The sequence below is a fragment of the Taurulus bubalis genome, assembly GCF_910589615.1.
Source record: "Taurulus bubalis genome assembly, chromosome: 6".
In the NCBI taxonomy this organism is placed as follows: domain Eukaryota; kingdom Metazoa; phylum Chordata; class Actinopteri; order Perciformes; family Cottidae; genus Taurulus; species Taurulus bubalis.
The window spans coordinates 1,449,709-1,457,004 of record NC_136594.1 but is presented as its reverse complement, the minus strand read 5'-3'; positions in this window follow the sequence as shown (position 1 = coordinate 1,457,004).

The window sequence follows — 7,296 nt, the reverse complement described above, 5'->3', positions numbered from 1 at the left end:
AAACATGTTCACGCCCTCTTTAGAGGAAGAAAGATGTTCACGCCCTCTTTAAAGGAAGAAACATGTTCACGCCCTCTTTAGAAGAAGAAACATGTTCACGCCCTCTTTAAAGGTAGAAACATGTTCACGCCCTCTTTAGAGGAAGAATGTAATAAATTGTAGCAAAATGGTCCATGCTGAAATTTTACTGAAATAACTTTTCGTGACTCCTCCATCCGTGCTTTTTCAAATAATAGAACAAAGAAAATGTAAATCCCTTTCAAGTAAACCAGATTGCTCCATCAGACAAAAACTAATAACATGTGCAATCACTTTGTTAGAACAATGCAAACAAGTGAGCTGCTTTCCTCTACAAATATTTTATAAACGGGGTTGTAGATTTGATTCGGCCGCTCTCAATTAATGCTCAATGTTGAGCTGAGATCTGTTTTCTGATGAGACGCAACATTAGGAAAGACGACCTCAAGAAGATCTCACAGAGATCGTCTTTTGGCCAAACGGCAAGAATCGGCGAGTCGCGCATGCGCAGCGTAACCTGTTAACGACGTAACGTAAACATTTACACGAAATACAGCATTTCTCCATGTATTAATAATGATATTTTGTGTGTTTTGTAATATATTTTGTTAATATATTAAGTTCTCAATAAAAATCTTGAAATAAAACATTTCTGCATTCCCCTTCCGAGCCCCACCTGTAATGGCGTGTTCACACCGGACGCGACGCGAATTTGCGGCGCCGCGTCCACCACGGAAGTTTACTCGCGCGAGTAGAAAGAGGGCGTTCACACCAAACGCGAATTCGCGGCGCGACCAAAGGGGCGTGGCTTAGCTCTGTCGCTTGCCTCTGTGAGAGACAAGCGACGAAGCTTTCATTTCCGCTATCGACCATGGAATAAATAACCACTAGTTCTGCTTTATACTTGTTGTGGAAGTCCCAAACATGTCGGAACATGAAACGCCCTCGTATTTGGGTTCATAACATCATCCGTAGCCGCACACAGCTCGGTGAATTTCACCGACTCCTCCAGGAACTGCGTCTCGCGTATCTCCGTATAACGATACCGATTATGCCAACCACCATGGAAATAACCACCAGTTCTGCTTTATACTTGTTGTGTAAACTCCACATATGTCGGAACATCAAACTCCATGGTGTCTGGGTTCATAATATTATCCGTAGTCCCACAACAGCGTCTCAATGAAGCCGCTGTCAGCGCTGGTTCAGGCGGCGCAGCAGCAGATTCATTCAGAAACGGGGAGACGGCGGTGGTGACGGGCGGAGCTTCTCAACGCTGATTCTCAACGCTGATTGGCTGCCGCAACTTTGCGTCACGCGATTTCTCCGCCAGAGTTGGGAGAATTCAACTCACGCAAATTCGCGCCGCGTCCTTCGCTTTGTTCGCCCCAGGTCAAACGTTCTGTTCACGCCGCCTCCAACGCGTCTATCTCGCCGCAAGTTCGCAAGTTCGCAAATTCGCAAGTTCGCAAATTCGCGCCGCAGCGCGTCTATGGATTGACTTTACATGTAAACTGGTCGCGCCGCAAATTCGCGTCGTATCCGGTGTGAACACGGCATAATACCTCTGTGCCCCACAGTTTAAAAACCACTGCGTTATACTAAACTCCACAAACAAAGGTCGTGGTTTCAGTTAAATAACTCCGTTTAGTTTCTGAAGTTACGTGACTGAACAGAACTGCGGAGGAAGAACCCTGTGTGTGCATGTGCAGGAGAGCAGCCTGGTCCAGAGCGTCCGGAATGAATGCAGCCGACCTCACATCGGCTAAAGCCTCCGAGGCAGCTCAAGCTCCACTGCAGAGCACACACACACACACACACACACACACACACACACACACACACACACACACACACACACACACACACACACACACGTAAATGTTTAGTTTCTCTCTGGATGTAAATTCGTGTGTTTAACAGCGTGTGACTCGACCGCTGATGGTTTCACCGACTGGACGTGCTGAATCAGCACTGAGCCCTCTTTAATCTGAAAAAACACACACACACACACACACACACACACACACACACACACACACACACACAGACAGGGCGACCGAGCTGCAGCATAATAAGCAGCGGGCCAGTGAGGACAACACAGGATTAGAGAGATGGGGAGAGATCGGGGTCATTAGAGGGAGTGAGCTGAGTGAGAGACTCACCACCTGACTGAGGAGTGAGCGCTGAGGAGGCAAGTGGCCGAGGAAGGTGAGGAAGGAAAACGTCCCAAAGTCGGTAGAAAACAGTAAAATACTGAATTATATACATGTATACAGACTTATTATGAACAGTGTATTAATATTAATATTGCACATGTTGAAGTGATTGAAGTGTTTTGCCGTGTACTGCGAGCTCAGCTAGTTGTGCAGCCTGACAGCAGCAGGAAGGAAGGACTTCCGGTTCCTCTCCTTCACAGGTGAAAGAGTTTAACTCTTAAACTCTGGGCATTAATGTGCAGCAGAGGTCTCGTTACCCGGATACTTTACGCCATCGACCACTGTAACCTCTGACTGGAGGCCTTGGAGTGTGTGGCATTCGAGTGCTGCAGGATTTCCTATGGACTATGAGTCCCGCTGCATTCGAGCGCCGTGATTGGCCGGCGTCCACGCCCGCCAAAGGAACGCTCGCCTGATTGGTTCGGTGCCTTCGCCTGAACCCAAAGCTGTTCAGAGCGTCCTGCTGGTCCTCATGCATTGAGGTTATTCGCGGTTGTTTAGCCACACAGATTTCTTTCAATGGAGAGACTTCTGCATAAGAGAGCGTCAGGAAAAGGGTGCGTTTGTTTTGAGGATGTGGTGATGTGCCATGTTGCAACGTGCACCACACCAGAAACCCTTCTGGGAGAGGGAAGAGGCCGCTTCCTCTTTCTGAGTCGCTTCGCTCCAGCTCTCATATGAAGATATATATATATATATATATATATATATATATATATATATATATATATATATATATATATATATATATATATATATATACGAGGGGAAGGAAATAGATCTTTGCAAAAAGAACGAGGAGGAGACGAGCACGGACTTCTCGTTTCACTTCTGCAAACCCTCAGAGAGTGAGCTCATGCTGGTTACTGTCGCCAGGAGCCCCGGGACAAACAAACCTGTTCCTAAAATACTGTGTTTCCAGAGGACTGGATCAGAGTTAATGATAGTTGCAATTTATATAGCGCTTTTCTGAATATACTCAAAGACACTTTAAATAGGACAAAGACAAACGGAACAAAGCAAAAAAAAAATACAATGCAATACTGCAATGGAATAAGTCATGTAGTGGAGGGTAGGGAGCAGGAGTTAGCAGGTGAAGGGTAGGGAGCAGGAGTTAGCAGGTGAAGGGTAGGGAGCAGGAGTTAGCAGGTGAAGGGTAGGGAGCAGGAGTTAGCAGGTGAAGGGTAGGGAGCAGGGGTTAGCAGGTGAAGGGTAGGGAGCAGGAGTTAACAGGTGAAGGGTAGGGAGCAGGGGTTAACAGGTGAAGGGTAGGGAGCAGGGGTTAACAGGTGAAGGGTAGGGAGCAGGAGTTAGCAGGTGAAGGGTAGGGAGCAGGAGTTAGCAGGTGAAGGGTAGGGAGCAGGGGTTAACAGGTGAAGGGTAGGGAGCAGGGGTTAACAGGTGAAGGGTAGGGAGCAGGAGTTAGCAGGTGAAGGGTAGGGAGCAGGAGTTAACAGGTGAAGGGTAGGGAGCAGGGGTTAACAGGTGAAGGGTAGGGAGCAGGAGTTAGCAGGTGAAGGGTAGGGAGCAGGAGTTAACAGGTGAAGGGTAGGGAGCAGGAGTTAACAGGTGAAGGGTAGGGAGCAGGAGTTAACAGGTGAAGGGTAGGGAGCAGGAGTTAACAGGTGAAGGGTAGGGAGCAGGGGTTAACAGGTGAAGGTGAGTTTGAAGAGGTGGGTTTTGAGGGCTTGTTTGAAGGTTGATAGTGTGGGAGCCTGACAGATGTGGATGGGGCGTTCCAGAGGGAGGGGGGGGAAGGCGGCGCTGAGGTCAAGGAGGATGAGGATGGTGAGGAAGCCAGAGTCAGCGGAGAGAAGTCTGTCGTTTGTGATTTTCAGGATGAGGTTTCTGTGCTGTGTTTTGAACGAAAGCCGGATTGGAAGGGTTCGTAGAGATTGTGGAGATTGAGGTGGGACTTGAGTTGTGATGCAACAGCTCTCTCAAGGACTTTGGACAGGTAGGGGAGGTGAGAGATGGGCCGGAGTTGTTGGGGATGTCAGGGTCATGACCAGGAGGATGCAGCGAGGACGATCTGATGGGTCGAGGTCATTCTAAAGACTTCATCTGAGGACTCTGTCTCTCATCACAACTTTCTTTCAATCATTTCATTTTCAGTTCATACACGTTACACATGACCCGTTATTTATTTAAGTAAATAAATACATAATAATGCGTAACAGAGCATAACGACCGACTACACGAACAATCAGACTCGGACAGAAAACACAGACTTAAGTCATCGGGTCCAACTCTCACGTCCGGAGACCTTAACTCTCTGTTCCAGAAGGCCTCTGAACACAATGCTCTCTTAGTGATGAAGGACAAAGCATGGCCAGTGAAAGGAATCCTATAATGTTCTGTTCAGGCAGGATGTGATCATGAATAATTGCTATGATCATCTCCCATGTTGAACATACACCAAATGTTTGGAATCACAGGCCGACCCGAGCAGAAGAAACTTCACATGCTGATATTTTAGTGCTTTAAAACACAAAAGGAGTCAAACCCAGAAGCTGTTTTCACGTCTGAGAGTTGAACTTGAATGTGTCCAGGACAACGTGCACGTGGGCGTGCACGTTGTCCTGTGACAGAGGCCGGCCTGAGGACAGAGCGTGGGGGGTCAGACCACAACGCCCCCACAGCAGACAGCCGGGAGCCCGAGCTACCAGCTCACCGTGCACACACACCACAACACTGTGTGTGTGTGTGTGTGTGAGTGTGTGTGTGTGTGTGTGTGTGTGTGTGTGTGTGTGTGTGTGTGTGTGTGTGTGTGTGTGTAGGGTGGGGTGGTCATCTGGGTTTCCTCCAGAGAGTGAAACAAACTCAGAGAGGGAGATTCACTTCCCCATGAGGACGGAGAGACAACGGGAGGCTTGACCAGCAAACGATGAAGCAGATGAACAAAGCAACAACGCAACAACGCAACAACGCAACAAAGTAACAAAGCAACAACGCAACAAAGCAACAAAGCAGCAAAGCAGCAAAGCAACAACACAACAACGCAACAAAGCAACAAAGCAACAACGCAACAACGCAACAATGCAACAAAGCAACAACGCAACAACGCAACAAAGTAACAACGCAACAACGCAACAAAGTAACAACGCAACAACGCAACAAAGCAACAAAGCAGCAAAGCAGCAAAGCAACAACGCAACAACGCAACAAAGTAACAAAGTAACAACGCAACAACGCAACAAAGTAACAACGCAACAACGCAACAAAGTAACAACGCAACAACGCAACAAAGTAACAAAGCAACAACGCAACAACGCAACAAAGTAACAAAGCAACAAAGCAACAACCCAACAAAGTAACAAAGCAACAAAGCAACAAAGTAACAACGCAACAACGCAACAAAGCAACAAAGCAACAACGCAACAACGCAACAACGCAACAAAGTAACAAGCAACAACGCAACAAAGCAAGGCAACAAAGCGGCAAAGCAACAAAGCAGCTGCCTGCAGGATGAAGGTCCTCACTGACAGTTTCAAAAGAGTTTAAAAACATTTCTGGAGGAAGTTGAGACTCATATTCAGCTCCTGATGGTTCAGTGTTTCTTATGATTTTAAAATAAGTTATTTACGTCACTCTTAATCCTAATATACTGTATACAACCCACTTCCTGAGGAATGTATGAGATGTATGAAGACAAATGTTTTGTGAGACACAGAACAGGGTGTGTGTGTGTGTGTGTGTGTGTGTGTGTGTGTGTGTGTGTGTGTGTGTGTGTGGGCCTTGTGAGGTGTGCGTCAAATGTAGGTGGGTCCCGACCGCAGTGTTTACACACAACGCCACGGTGTGACCTCGGAGGCTGCCGGTGGCCGTGATTGGCTGCCAGCTAGCAGCTCATTAAGCCGCTCGCACCGGGACGCCGTGCCAGAGGACACACTCTCCGTTTGTTTCACGACACACGGACACAGTCGCACACACTCGTCAGAGGGACACCTTAGGTATGGCAGGCAGCCACACACACACACACACACACACACAGTCATCAGTAGCAGCGTCTGGCCTCGGTGACCTGGCTGAACTTTGGCTCACCCTCATTGGTTCATTGCACCGCAGCCTCACACGTAGATGCCGGTTGGCTCCCGAGCCGAGCTGCAGGGTCACGACCCGTCAGGAGGAACGACAAGTTGGAGGAAGGAAAGAAAGAAAACAGGAGACGGAAGAACGATTACACTTGTTGTCCAACTGCTCCCAGAACAGATCCGTTGGTTTGGTGAGTTAGGGCGTTACGTTGTTTACAGCGTTACGTTCACAGAGTTACGTTTACAGCGTTACGTTTACAGCGTTACGTTTACAGTGTTACGTTGTTCACAGCGTTACGTTGTTCACAGCGTTACGTTTACAGCGTTACGTTGTTCACAGCGTGACGTTCACAGCGTGACGTTCACAGCGTGACGTTCACAGCGTTGCGTTGTTCACAGCGTTGCGTTGTTCACAGCGTTACGTTTACAGCGTTACGTTGTTCACAGCGTTACGTTTACAGCGTTACGTTGTTCACAGCGTTACATTGTTCACAGCGTGACGTTCACAGCGTGACGTTGTTCACAGCGTTACGTTGTTCACAGCGTTACGTTGCTCACAGCGTTACGTTGTTCACAGCGTTACGTTGTTCACAGCGTTACGTTGTTTACACCGTTACGTTCACAGCGTTGCGTTGTTCACAGCGTGACGTTCACAGCGTGACGTTCACAGCGTGACGTTCACAGCGTGACGTTGTTCACAGCGTTACGTTGTTCACAGCGTTACGTTGTTCACAGTGCTACGTTGTTTACAGCGTTACGTTGTTTACAGCATTACGTTGTTCACAGCGTTGCGTTCACAGCGTTACGTTGTTCACAGCGTTACCTTGTTCACAGCGTTACGTTATTCACAGTGTTACGTTGTTTACAGCGTTACGTTGTTTACAGCGTTACGTTGTTCACAGCGTTACGTTCTTCGCGGCGTTACGTTCACAGCGTTACGTTCACAGCGTTACGTTCTTCGCGGCATTACGTTCACAGCGTTACGTTCACAGCGTCACGTTCACAGCGTTACGTTCACAGCGTCA